The sequence below is a fragment of the Mytilus galloprovincialis genome, chromosome 14 (assembly GCF_965363235.1).
Source record: "Mytilus galloprovincialis chromosome 14, xbMytGall1.hap1.1, whole genome shotgun sequence".
Taxonomy (NCBI): Eukaryota; Metazoa; Mollusca; class Bivalvia; order Mytilida; family Mytilidae; genus Mytilus; species Mytilus galloprovincialis.
The window spans coordinates 68,482,825-68,498,314 of NC_134851.1; the positions used below are offsets into that span (position 1 = coordinate 68,482,825).

General features: G+C 31.3%; 1 long non-coding RNA gene across 1 annotated transcript; it reads right to left on the reverse strand.

Annotated features, from left to right (window-relative positions):
* Positions 1–1,268: 1,268 nt before the first annotated feature.
* Positions 1,269–3,922, reverse strand: LOC143058767 (uncharacterized). The gene is made up of 4 exons (XR_012973222.1): positions 3,815–3,922; positions 2,906–2,988; positions 1,861–1,954; positions 1,269–1,531 (listed from the first exon to the last, which is right to left on the reverse strand). It is a non-coding gene; the product is annotated as an uncharacterized LOC143058767 (long non-coding RNA).
* Positions 3,923–15,490: the final 11,568 nt, after the last annotated feature.

The window sequence follows — 15,490 nt, forward strand, 5'->3', positions numbered from 1 at the left end:
TCGTTCGAATGAGACCATGAACTACGCACACATGGTATACTTCCTTAAAGTGTTTGTTATAGTTATATATCTTATGTTATGATAAGTTAGATCAAGTTTATCATCCTTAAATTTTAGCAGTTTACATTGTACGTTGTGAACTTTAAAAGAAACACAATATATCATTAGGAAAATAGAATATCACCGGCCAAAGAAAAACAAACAACACCTTGATAGAAAAAACAAGTGAAACTGTAGGCTACTGTTCACTGATGATAACCCCGCTGAAATATTTCGGTAAACAGGAAGTTGTTGAGTGATGAATCAGAAAACGCATCACTTATATAATCCCTGAAACCAAATTTCAGATATCCTTGTATTGTAGTTCCTGAGAAAAATGTGACGAATATTTTCAACTTGGCTATCATGTGTAAAATAATACTAGTGTTCGGTCAACAGGAAGTTGTTGAGTGATGATTCTGAAAACGCATCAAACGGTAGAGCTGACTTATATAAAAACTGAAACAACTTTCAGAAATCCTGGTATTGTAGTTTCTGAGAAAAATGTGACGAAAAGTTTCAACTTGGCTATCATGTGTAAAATAGTACAAGTGTTCGGTAAACAGGAAGTTGTTGAGTAATCTTCTGTAAACGCATCACACGGTAGAGCTGACTTATATAAAACCTGAAACCAAATTTCAGAAATCCTTGACAAGTAGTTCGAAAGGAGCGACGAAAATATTCATGGAACGGACGGACTGACTGTATGGATGGGCTGACTGATGAACAGTGAGAGGTAAAACAGTAAACCCCACTTTTTTAAAGCGGGTATAAAAACGAATGTAAGACAAACAAGCAACACCTTGGTCAAAAACATAAATTACGAAAATACAAACAATCAACACCTTTGTCAAACATCTAAACGACGAACAGATAAAAAGACAACACCGTTTGTCAATAACAAAACGAATGAACAGACAACCAGACAGCACCATTTGTCAATAACAAAACGAATGAACAGACAACCAGACAACACCATTTGTCAATAACAAAACGAATGAACAGACAACCAGACAACACTTTCGTCAAACATAATAAACGACAGACAGACAGACGAACAAAACCTCTGTCAAAAACATAAACTACGGACAGACAACTAGACAACACCTTGATCAAAAGCATAAAGGACGAAGAGACAAAACGATAACACCTTTGTCAAAAAAATTAAACGACAAAAAGAGAAACAATAGTTTACAAAATACTATACAGAAAATTAACGCAAAAATCTCAATATTTTATATATTTATTTATTTCTCGCAAATATAGCCTCCAAGTAAACCACCCATTGCACACCAAACATTGTGGAATCTGTATCCCCTAATAGCAAAGAAAAACATGCAATCTTCCGCCAAACTAAGTGATCCATTGGGTTCTCCTCTATCAAATGCAAAGTAAGTCATCTTGACCATATCTCCGTTCTTCTTTATCCATCTCCAATCTCCACCGGGCTTATATCTATTGATGTTACGTCCGCCGACATAATAATGAATACCTGTGAAATAAACAAAAGTCACAAGTGAATATCTCGAATTTGAATACGTCTTACATGCGAAAAAGACTGTCTTGAATTTCTGATCCCTTCAATACATTAGTCTTGTTTTCGACTAATCAAGATCGATCGATCGATCAAACGAGAGAGAGAGAGAGAGAGAGAGAGAGAGAGAGAGAGAGAGAGAGAGAGAGAGAGAGAGAGAGAGAGACGCATGCTCACTCTTATTCATTTATTTCCTGTGTAAAATAAAATTTGTTTTGTCTATTTTTTTACTTTTTATTCCTACAGTGCTGTAATAACATTAACTACTAATACATTATATTCAGTACCTGTGTTCATCTTCAATAGTTCATACTTCATTAACATGGCTTCATTTATGTTTTCAAAGGTCGCCAGGTGTGTACCTCGTCGTAAGCATTTAGCCTAAAAGTATAACATTCTGATACTGTAAATAAAAGTGTATATAATTTTATATTATCAACATGATAACTGTACAGTTATTAGAGAACAAATCTCAATCAAACTGAAATTGTATAAAAGACAAGGGGTTGCAGCAGCTACTTCTTTCAAATATAAAAATATAAAAATGTGGTATATTATGCTGTTGTCTGTTCTATGGTCGGGTTGTTGTCTCTTTGACATATTCCCAAATTCCATTCTCAATTTTATTATAATTGCCAATGAGACAACTCTCAAGTGTTCCGCTGTATACTCTAACTGTTAATTAAATAATTGACGAACTCGTATTTTGAAGTGATGATTATGATGTCAGTAAATGTTGCATAAAAGGTATTAATAAAATGTACAAGTTCAAACGTTCACTAACTTAAGTTATTTTATGTCATATGATGTATAAATTGTATTACTAGTATCTAACAAAGTACCACATCAGTCAATTAGATAGAAAGGGAAAAAATGAAAAAATACAACAATATATATATATATAATTTTTGTTTATGTTCTGTATTGATTTACAATTGATTGTAATGATTAATATGTGTTCTTTGTTTGTGTGTTGATGACAATGCAAATTTTGGATTTGATATCAATAAACCCTTTGACTCTTTTGAATAGGTCTTATTTTGGGGTTTAAGCATGACCCGGGGTTGCCGATTATTTGTAAGCGTGACACGTGAAAGTCAAATTATTGTGCCATGAAAACAGGAAATGAAGTCTAGCGGGGCACGGAAAATTACAAAAAAAAAAATGAGAATTGCTTACGTACATAGTGTAAGCGGGATACGAGAATCTGAAGAAAAAAAACAGTAAGCGGGACCCGATACCAGAAACTACTCCCCCAACTTTCCCCCATGGGACCGACTTTTGATTCTTTACTATTAACTGTCTGTATGCGGATGACTGAAAAAAACTTACAAAAGCATCATCGGCCGATATATTATCTTTTTGAATAAGATAACATCCTTTACCTACTCGGCGGTATGGGTAACTGCATTCATCTATAAATATAAATAACTGGTTAAAACAAGATTCGTGCACTCTGGTGAATAAAGAGGAACATAAGAGAGCCAATAAGCTACTTGTATTAAATAGAGTCAGAAATAAAAACATGCGTGTCCACAGAGTCTGGATATTATATGGTACTTTTTATAAACTTCCTGTTAACAAAACTTTGAATTTTTCGAAAAACTAAGGATTTTCTTATCCCAGAAAGAGATTACCTTAGCCGTATTTTGACACATTTTTTTGGAATTTTGGGTTCTGAATGCTCTTCAACTTTGTACTTTTTTGGCTTTATAAATATTTTTATCTGAGCGTCACTGATGAATCTTATTTGGACAAAACGCGCGTCGGGCGTATTAAAATTTAATCCTGGTACGTTTGATAACTTTTTATAATACTATAAGATAAACATATGGCCGTTTCTCTTGTATCAAAAAAAATGGTGACTGCCTAAATTTATTTGTTCATAATGCAATTGTACACTCATTATTTCTTTATAAAAGCAGATTTGTTAAAGCAAAGATATTGTATCTACAGATTTTTTGAAAAATTGATAATGTTTATAATATAAGGAATACTTGTTAGGTTCTTTGGTATTTAGAAGAAATCAAACGTCTATAAGATTAATACAAATTCATTAAATCATGAAAACGGCAATTATTCTGTATTAGTAATATGTGTGTGATTATAATACATTTATAATTCAAATAAATATATATATATATATATATATATATGTGTGTGTGTGCGTGTGGGTGTTTGCTTATGTGTAAGTAATTTCTTTTTTTTTTCAGAAATAAACGTATAAATATTTTGACTTACCTGCATGACATCGAACCAGAAGAAGAACAAACACATGGCAAATGAATTTTATCATAATGAATACCGCATGTATTCCCAAATAAAACTACGTTCTATCATTTGGTATTTATACAAAATAACATAATATCTAATTTCATTTTAATTATGGAAACAGATTTTGTTAAATTGAAACCTATCTTCTACGTACTTTAATAATTTCATTACAGTAAATGTTCTCATTATGACCTGTCATAAATAAAGGCAACAGTAGCATACCGCTGTTCGAAACTCATAAATCGATAGGAAAAAAAATCCGGGTTACAAACTAAAACTGAGGGAAACGCATTAAATATAAGACATGTACATATGTAAGAGGAGAACAACGACAGAACATTTCAAAGTAACACACACAGAAACGAACTAAGCATTAGACAAAATCCGATGAGAATAACAAATATAACATCAAAACTAAATACATGAATTTGGAATAGAAAAGTACCATGACACGTTACACTCAAATATAAGAGGAAACAAACGACACAACAGAAAATAATGCATTCTTCAGTCCTGTTTTGTCAAACTTAAAATTCAAATCCCACGTTATAAAATTCATAACGTGACATTAACAAACTATTGTTATTTCGCTTGAACTAGTTGGAGGTTGATTATTAATTTCATATTTTTTTTACTTCCTCGTTTATCATAAGGCATCATGGATGACGTGCACATTAAATTATCGATTATTTGTGTATCTGATGACGACTTCGTGTTATTTCAATCTTTACCAATAAAAAGTAAAGTGAAAAGTAATTTTCAAAAAGGACAAAATGCCTGTTTGTCCTTTTCTTTTTTAGGCAGACGTTGTCAGTTTAATTGCATGTTCTTTTTGATATTTTTCGCATATATCTATTTCATGTATGGCCATTTAAAGTGGATATGTGAAGGACTTATTCTATGCTTTATCAGATATATATAAGAGTTTTTCATTTCAAATCAATGCAGTTCAAAGTGAAATTGTATATATAGATTAAATTAAAATTACCACTGTTTAAAACACTACCTCTACTAATAGTTCATTCAAATATAAACACAGTTTTAAAGATAATTGTTTATACGCAATTTAAAAAAAAATCAATTGACTGCTAAAAAAAGACACAGGCGAGAAATGAAGAAAATGCATTCATCTATATTTTACAAATAAAGGCAACAGTAGTATACCGCTGATCTAAATTCATAAATCGATAAAGAAAAAACAAATCCGGGTTACAAACTAACACTAAAACTGAGGGAAACGTATCAAATATAAGAGAACTACGACACAACAGAAACACAACATTAAAATGTAACACTCGAATCTACTCGTCATTTAAAATTAAGCTTTCCATTTTCACAAGCCCAGTAGTCAGCACTTCGATTATATGGTCATTTTAATTAATTTCCTGTTGAAAAACTTTAATTTTTTTGAAAACTAAGGATTTTCTTATCGCAGGAATAGATTACATTGACGTACTTGGCACAACTTTTTTGGAACTTAGGTCCTTAATCATCTTCAACTTTGTATTTATTTGGCTTTATACTTATTTTGATCTGAGCGTCACTGGTGAGTTTTATATAGACAAAACGCGCGTCTGGCGTATTAAATTATAATCCTAGTACCTTTGATATATAACTATAAAATAATGATTTTTGTAAAATATGTTAAAGAATATCTTTGAAATACCATGACTGTCATTTATCACTAAAACTGTCAAACTACTGTGACATATACATGTATCTCACGTAGACTATCTAAAAGTTTTTCCACAATGTGGATGCTTGGATTGGTGGACAATAAACTGATAAAATCAACAAAACACGAAAAAAACTGCTGTTGTAATCCGGACAAGTGAAGACATTTTCATAAGAAACTGAAAACTATACAAATGGTATTGTCATAGAGGATATTAGCTGTAGCCAACAATAAAACTTGTGCAATCTTCTACTGAAAAATAAAAACAAAGTGATAAATGAGGGGGGGGGGAATAGGGGGTCCGTTAACATGTTAACAACACTTCTAATTTGGCAAAAATAGTTAACAACAAATGATAAAATGATGATAACAGTTAACACAGTGGGTTGAAAACAGTATACAATTTAAATTTATCTCAGATAACAGATCGCAACACCTAAAAAAGGACAAAAAAGGTAAACACAGGTATTGGTCGCCCTCACAAATATACACACATCAATTGTGTATATGAACAACTATCAATAATAGTTCTAATCTAATTTAGTAGTTTTCGAAATGGTGTTATATGGATCAAAATTAAAATCAAAAAGAGATTGATTATTTTTTATTCCTTCTATATCAAGTCAGTTTCCAATACAAACAAATGATTTGCTAACATGAAATACCTTAAAGAAAAGTAATTAAAATACAGTCCATTTATTACTGTATCTGAATGTTTGAACTTTTGAACATTTTTCTTTTCTGTTTGTAATGTCCCGTATGAGAATATTAGGAGGATTCCGCTTCAAAATAGCAGAATTCCAGGCGGAATCCACCCAAAAGTTAAGGCTTATAGACGGAATTAAGGCGGACATGGAATATTGAAAACAAATCCGCCTTATGTATCAAAGACCTTAGGTAAAATATTTACTACTTTCCTGTTGAGTTAACAGGATTTCTGTATAGTTCAAGAAATATCATAGACGGAATGCTGGACTTAGTTTATTTGTTCAAGTTTCTTAGGAGGAAATTGGACTGATAAAAAATTAAATTTATGAGGCGGGAATTGGTACTCATAATTTTTTTCAAACTTATGAGGCAGAATTGTTCTTTTTTTCAAATGAAAAATATATCATTACTGATGAGAGAGCGCATGCTGATTATTTGGGCCATAAAGCCAGTTTTTGTACCACCCTGAAATCCAACATTTATTTAAAGAGTCTTAGAGATGGCATATGAACTTCAATCAAATTTAAATAGTGTCTATAAATTGATAGCATTGTTAGGTAATTTATAACTTTATGCTATGTGTTGCTATTTATATACATTTATACATATATAAAGTGACTAGACTCAGAAATTGCAGGTTAAAATTGATTTATTTTCAAGTACAATTAATTATTAAGTGTATCTCTATTGTACATTTCTCATAAATTTCTTCAATTTAAAATATAAAATAATAGATAAAAATTGGTGAATATTATCTATTTATCATTATTTGTATCAAATATTTAAGATTTAGGTAATTAATAGTATGATTAAGGAAACATCTCAAGGAATCAAACAACTCCCTAAACAACCCCAACGCTGGTCAGATACAAAATTTGAACTTGCAGACATTACAAGAAAAGATGTCTTATTTATCTTGACCAAAATGTGAATTTTACCATTGATGTAGAGCTGTAGACTTAAAAGAGCCAACGTATTCTATTAACATTAAAAAGTGCAGATATATTCTTCTGATGACATGACTTTTGGATTTGTTAAGATTGATGTTATCATATACTTTGGATTAAATCTTCTAGTAAGTACAAATTATGAATAAGTATTTCCATCTTTTTGAATATTATGAAACTGCTATTTCCCTCAAATAAATTGTGACATATATAAGTACCATGTATGATCAAGAAAATAACTATAAAACCATGCATTTTTTGCAAATACATAATTACTTTGGTATTGTGTACAACACAAAACTTATATCTTTAAGACAATCTCTTTTATAAAATATTATTGAATAGTAGTTTTGGCAAAATTGGAGATCTGTAGTATGACAGTAATAATTAAATATATATATATAGACATCTAGTCCAAAAAGCAAAAAGCATTATCTTTTAAAACTAGTACATATGTACTCAATTATCATGATTATGTATCAAATTCAAGATTTCAAAAATTGCAAGACCTACATGTAAATATGGGCCTATGATGTTAAAGTAAAATAAAAGACCAATACTAATCAAAGTAAAGAAAAATATATACACTTCATGCACAGAATATGGTTTAAATGCATTTTTTTAAATATATATATCAGGACTGGTGAAACAAAAGAAAAATGTTTTCTGATAGGACTGAAGAATGGACACACAATCAAACTTTGAGTAAGTAGTTTTATATGAAAGAAAATCCTTATTAATGCTTTTTAAGTAATTTTTGCACATATTGGACTTTCAAAACATTTTGAAAAAAATCAAAAGTTGTAAAACCATCTGTATTTTTTGTTTAGATATAAACATGATATATATAGCTTTGAAATTAGCAATTTTAAAACGGGGGTCACAGTCGACAGTTCTTATTTTATTGAGAAAAACCCTAAAACAGGTCATAGTGAATTCATTATAATTATCTGCCCTTGATTTAACAGGTTTTTTTCTAAAAATTATAATTACTCTGTATAACATGCTTAACATCTTATTTTGTATAGTTTGATCTTATAATTTTAAGTTTTAGGTGTTTCTGTTGTATATTGAATGATATATGTATGGTAAAAATAGTAAATTCAAGTCAATATGTCAAAATGGTGGAAAAAATACAAAATATATATTGGAATAGACATGGCCAAATTAAATAAACCAATGAAGGGATGCATAAAAAAGTCAACCCACCTTATTAGGCAGCTCACAATTTACCTGTATAACATAGACCAATCTGGAAAATTCTTTTAGTTTGATCAATATAATGCATTGCAATGTTAATTTATGTCCTCATTTTTTAAAGATTATGAACACATTACTGCTTGGTGCACAAAACACAACAGATCCATGCAAGATGGTCAGATTAATGATGTTGTTACAGAGCAAATCAGTTATGCACGAAAGAAATTCAGGTACTTGTGATAATATTTTATATTCAAAGAACACTGAAAAGATCATATAATATGAACAATAACTGAAAATGAAGAAATTGTGAAGAACTAAAAATGTCAAAATTATACATATAATAATTTGTAGTTGCTTAAATACTTTCGATCAAGTTTGATAACAATTCTAGCATTTAATTGTATGAAGGCCTAGTTTTTTTTTGCAAGAAGGCATAGAAATGGTAAAAAGCTGAATCTTTGGAATGAAAAATTTCTTTCATTGAAAGCAGAACTTTTTCATATTGTTAAGGTGGATTTTGTTCCATATTCTAAGGCGGATTTTTTTTCAAATTCTTTATGCATATTTTTTTCCGTTTCTTTAGGCGGATATATTCACTGGGTAAAGCTGATGACCGTAACTGCATTCAAGGTCATCCCAAGATGTCGGATGAAAAATTAGGTCAGTTTCTGTATTGTCTGTTAAAGTGTTTCTATATCATTTTCTTTACAAATCATACATTGAAACGATGTAAATTTATAAAAGAATCACTCGGAAATCACTAATTACTTCCGAAAAATGTGCATGAAACGGGAAATTCGATTTGAAAAAATCGTTCAGATGACCGTAAATCATAATCAAAATATTTTCAAGATGACCGTAACATAAAACAAGGATGACCGTGATTGGTAAAAAGATGACCGTAACTTGTAAAGGATGACCGTAATTTGTAAAGACTGACTGTAATTTATATAGAACGATCGTAACTTTTGTAGGATGACCATCAATTCTAATTAAGAAATATCCGTATTGTATTCAAAGCTTTTTTGTTGAGTTTGTCGATATCAATAGTGGATCGGTTAGCGGATATAAATATGTTTCATAAATTTTTTTATAACTATAATATAATTGGCCGTATTTTGGATTTATGACAATGATAGTAAATTGCATATTTCTCGTAAATAATGAAATATCTAAATATTGATAACGACGGTAAAATTTTAACACAAATTGACAGCGATACGACGAAAATTTGAAGAAACATGAATGTGTCCCTAGTACACGGATGCCTCATCTACACTATCATTTTCTCTGTTTATTGGACTGTGAAAATGGGATAAAACTGTAATTTGGCATTAGAATTAAAAAGATCATACCATAGGGAAAATGTGTACTAAGGTTCAATTTTATTTAACTTGAAGCTGGACAAACGGACAAACAAACAGACGAACAGACGAACGTACACACAGACCAGAAAAACATAATGCCAATAAATAGAGCATTAAAAACATTAATAATACATACGAATATTTGGTAATCGAGTCTGTGTATGGTTCCAGAGGGCAGATTAAAATCTTAATTTGTCTTGATATATGCATGCGGAAACACTTTTGAAATAGAACAAAAGAATCGAAGCTTTGGATCCTCAATGCTCTTCAACTTTTTACTTGTTCGGCTTTATAAATATTTTGACATGAGCGTCACTGATGAGTCTTATATAGACGAAACGCGCGTCTGGCGTACTAAATTATAAACCTGGTACATTTGATAACTTTTATCGAGAAAGCGATAAATGTTTACTGTAATGTTTGATATAGTAACAAAATTTTAAAAAGTTAATAGAAACAAATAAAACGACAATTTTCTTCTCAATTACGAAGTGTTTTACTTTTAAAACACCATTTGCATAAGTTTTCAATGTATCTATTACATAATAATGCAAAACAATAAGATATCTAGTCGACGACATGGGTATCTATAAGTTGGATGTAGAAAATGCATAATCTCCGATTTTTTTTTACCAGGAGAACATATCAATCTTTTAGTTCAGAAATATTCGTGTCTACCCTTCCATTATGTGAATCAAGAAAAAATTCCCCAAAATAGGTAACGATTGTATCGAAAAGAGAAAATCGAGTGCACATTTTTATGTTAGGGCATGTTTGGGGTGTATATTTTGTCTTTAAAACGTACATAGCAAGAGTATTTGATATAGCATCTGGCTTCAGATTCTATCATTTTCATATAGCAAAGCTACAGGTTGACTTTATAACATAAAAAAATTACAGTACGAAAAGATGAAATATATGGGTCAAGTGAAATACCTATCTAGTGAATCACAGAGTAGGTGTGTTCGAATTGCTATTTTTTTCTAAAAGTACTTGACGACAGTCTTTTAATTTGGATGTTGAAAATGGATATCTTCAAAAAATATGATTTTCTTGTGTGTGATAACTAGGGTTTATAATCTTCAACCACTGAAAATGTTTAGTCTGCCCTTCCACGAAATATTTAATTAGAATTTTTTTAAATGTTTAAGAATTTTCGAAAATTCCACCTGACATCCAAACACAATATTTTTTAAGTTTAATCAATGCAGACAAGATCATTAACTGATGCTCATTAGCTAGTAGATACATTTGTCTTTTAAAATATAACTGACATATAACGATCAAACGTAATGGTGCTATGTGGATAAATTTATCAGTTTTCAAGAGCAAAATTGGCAGAGAGTCATCCCTACAGTGGCTTCCATTTCTACGATTGTGAGCATGAACTGGCGTGATAGGGAGATAATTTTGAAAAAGTAGAATCCTGACTATATGAATAACATTTCTGTATATATACAAATAACCAACAACGTTCCCCCTTTTTCGTACAAGACTATTTTAAGGATCTACTTTGCTGGAGCTCACCTTCACTAGTTTAGTCGTATGATATTTTCAAAATATTTCTGTTATTTTATTTGCACGACAAAATGGAAGACGATATAATATCAATTGATGTACATGCATTGGTATTTTAAAAATGTGTATTTATTATATGTCATTAAAAGGAATCCCAGAAATAAAAAAAAATCTTTTGTCGAGCAGTTGCATGGAGGCTGTGCACCGCATTTTTTCATTATACTTGTAAAGTGTCATTTTATCGTGCTTTTGTAGCATGTTTTCCCTACCTATTCATTTGCATGTCTTTTTGCAAATTCATTTAAAAAAAATGAAACCCTCTACTGTAAAAAAGATACATATGGTAATCTTTGCATTTGAAGCACGTCTTATTTTCTTCTACCTATAGGATAATACTCTCATATTAATATGTTTATACAAACACGATTAATCATTTGATACAAAAATGTAATTATATAAACACGGATATTTCTTAGAATTGAGGGTCATCCTTTAAAAGTTACGGTCATCATTTACAAATTACGGTCATCTTAAAAGCAATTACGGTCACCCTTGTTATGAATCGCTGATTCTGTTACGGTCATCTCGATTTTGATTTACGGTCATCTGAGCGATTTTTTCAAATCGAATTTCCCGTTTCATGCACATTTCTCGGAAGTAATTAGTGATTTCCGAGTGACTCTTTTATACATCGGTTCAATGTATGATTTGTAAAGAAAATGATATAGAAACACTTTAACAGACAATACAGAAACTTACCTAATTTTTTATCCGACATCTTGGGATGACCGTGAATGCAGTTACGGTCATCAGCTTTACCCCAGTGTATATTTTCCTTCTCTTAAGACGGTTACTTTTTTGTCGGCCCTAATCCGCCCTGAACCCGCCTGTAATCCATGTAAGAAAGATTTTTGTAAAAGTGGACTTTAAACGGATTCCCTCTAACATTTCCGTCTGGAATGCATGTAAAATACGTCTGGATTTTTTCGTACAGGGTGTTTCACTCGTTTGTAAAAGGTAAAATGTAATGTGATAGGTTTTTTTTCAAAAATAATCTTAGTGAGTTTATTTGAAGGAAAATTAATGCCTTCCGAGAACAAAGCACATTTATTCCGTCGAGGACCATATGATTAAATGATGCAGTTGTTAACTAATCAGTTTAGCCTTAAACCGTGTTGTGTTCGTAACAGGAAAACACGATTCTCATTACAAAGACATTATTGAAAATCAGCAAGTACTAAGGAATCGTTGCCCAACCACAAATGTCTGCAAGTTTTGGGTTTTCATCAAAATAGCATTGTGTAATAGTTTCATAAAATTTGAACAAGGCAAATTTAACATTTCATTTTTTTTTAATAAATAAGGCCGTTAGTTTTCTCGTTTGAATTGATTTATTATCATTTCGGGGTCTTTTATAGCTGACTATGCGGTATGGGCTTAGCTCATTGTTGAAGGCCATACGTTGACCTATAGTTGTTAATTTCTGTGTCGCTTTGCTCTCATTAGCAATCATACCAAATCTTCTTTTTTTTTTATATCGAGTTTATCGAAAGATTGCAGGTATTCTTATGGAGTATTTGCGCTCCTTTAATAGTAGACTTGTTTTTGTACTATTATGAATCACAGTTTATGACCAAACTCAGTAAAGACTCGTCGAAGTTGCATTTAGTTGATAAATTCAACAACACTTACTGATCATGGTGATATGTTTTCGTTAAATAATCGAGCATTTTCTAAATATACTGCTGAAGTTTACCCAAAGAAACTTACTTCAGATAAATCAAATTTAAACGGTAATAACTGTTCTTTCCTAGATTTAGATATTTTGGTTTTAAACGGGAAACTCCGCACTACAATTTACGACAAAAAGGGGCAATTTTTCGTTCTGTATTGTTAATTTTCCATTTTTATATGGTGATGTTCCTTTGGCACCATCTTACGGTGTTTATATTTCACAACTCGTTCGCTATGCCTGTGTCTGTTGTGACGTCTTTGATTTTAACGAACCTAATCTATGTATTACTGGTAAATTGTTAAGTCAGGGATTTCGTTACCATAAAATTACTTAAAACCTTTACTAAATTTTCCATAGATATAATGGTTTGGTTTTGAAGTTTGGATGTACTCGTAGAAAACTTGATTTCAAACGGGATAGCACATCCTCATTTTTACGGAAATGTTGTTAACCATGCTCGGAAATTTAGAAACGATCCTAATAAACTTATCAATCCTTAAAATAAATTTTTCTAAAAGTTTACCAATTCAGCTGTAATAAGATTATTGAATATTGTTTTTATCGGTATAAATATTGATTTTGTAAATTATTAGCAAACTAAATATTACTAGTATGTTTTATACATTTACACATTCATGGATCTACAATATGTCAATAGCTGTATCTTTGCATTGCACAAGGTTTTTCTCAGACTGTTTATGACGTCTTTATACTAAATCCATGTGATGTTGGTTGTGTACGGATTGATAATTTAGTCTTAGATGCAGGATTTTTTTTATCTAAGGAATAACTAATCTTTTTTCTGTCTGTGGGCTGATAAATAAAACGACGTCAGCCAATCAGAAGACACGTTACATTAAAAATCAAATCAAACTTTTAGTTGTTAGTGGCTTTGAACTAGCTGTCAACTGAGTACTTTGATGAGTTTATTTGTTAGATTCATCTATAAATTTCAGAGCTTATTGAACTATACCTGATGGACTTTTACCCTCCGTCAGCTTTGTATTTTGAGATAGAAAGAAGCAAGACAACGGAATGTGGAACCTGTTCTGGACAATATTCCGGGCAGCCCCTTCACTACAGGAGCTTGTTCACTGTGGATACAAGAAGGTTGTCAAGAGTGCAAGTGTTTCAAATCCGCCCTTCCGATTACAGGGTTTACCGACACAAACAGAATGAATGAACGTCTAATTGTATATGACAGCTACTGTATAAATATATATCTTTCAATTACTCATCCTATTTATTTATTTTTTTTGTTAAATATTGCAACATCCTTTTGATTTGTTTCTGACATTATTTTTGTTATTCTACCTGCCATGTTGAAAAAAACTGAAATTGATAAGTTTTTTCCATATTGGTTTCATATAGTTATTTGTATAGAAGGGTCGAAAGAGATAATATACAAAGTTCCTTTGTTTTACCACCGTGTGTATGGTTCCTTTGATATTTAGTTTACTATTTTTGCAATTTTGTCCACCATCTTGGAAAAAAAACAGAAGTTGATTTTCTTCAAGTTGGCTCCATCTGTTATTTTGCTTAGAATGGTAATAGTTTATATACCAAATATCATGCTTTTACCACATTGTGCAGGGTTTTTATATTTCCTGGACTTATAAAGCCAAAAACGGCATTTACACTTATATTCTATTTTTAGCCATGGGCGATGATGGTAGCCATGTTTTTTAACAGAAGATAAAATACAAACTTTGTTCTAGATACCCTAAAGGTAATTCAGCTTAAGTTTGTTTGGAATTGGTTCCATAGTTTCAGAGATGTTTGAAATAGTTTACATCAGACCGGAGACAACATACACTAATTGATGGCAAAGGCTCACCCTCCCTTCGGAATGGTGGGCTAAAAATGAGGTCAAAGGTCAGTCTAAACATCCCAAATAGACATCTTTATCTTACAATCCATACTACAGATATAGTTGACCCTTTGCTTGTAGTATTCAAGGAACACAGCAATAGACCTTATCACTAATCCACTAAGGTGTGGGCATGAAAAGACTCAATTTCATTGTAGGTGGCTTTTTAACATTGGTTTGGATAAATTGGTTGACTATATACAAGCTTATTTCTTAATTCATTCTCCAAACTGTGGGTTGGTTTTCAGGTAAATAAGTCTTCTCGTTTTTAAAAAAAAGATTAAAATAAAATTGAGAAAGGAAATGGGAATGTGTCAAAGCGACAACAACTGGACCATACAGCAGACAAGAGACGAAGGCCACCAAAGCGAGAAACTCCCACATCGGTTGACGTCCTTCAGCTGGCCCCTCAAAAAATATTTATACTAGTACTGTAATAATGTTGAATGTTGGTTTTTCCATTTGAATGGTTTTACACTAGTCATTTTAGGGGGCCCTTTATAACTTGCTGTTCGGTGTGAGCCAAATGCTCCTTGTTGAAGACCGTACTTAAACCTATGTTGTTTTTTCTTTTACAAATGTGACTTGGATGGAGAGTTATCTTATTGGCACTCGTACAA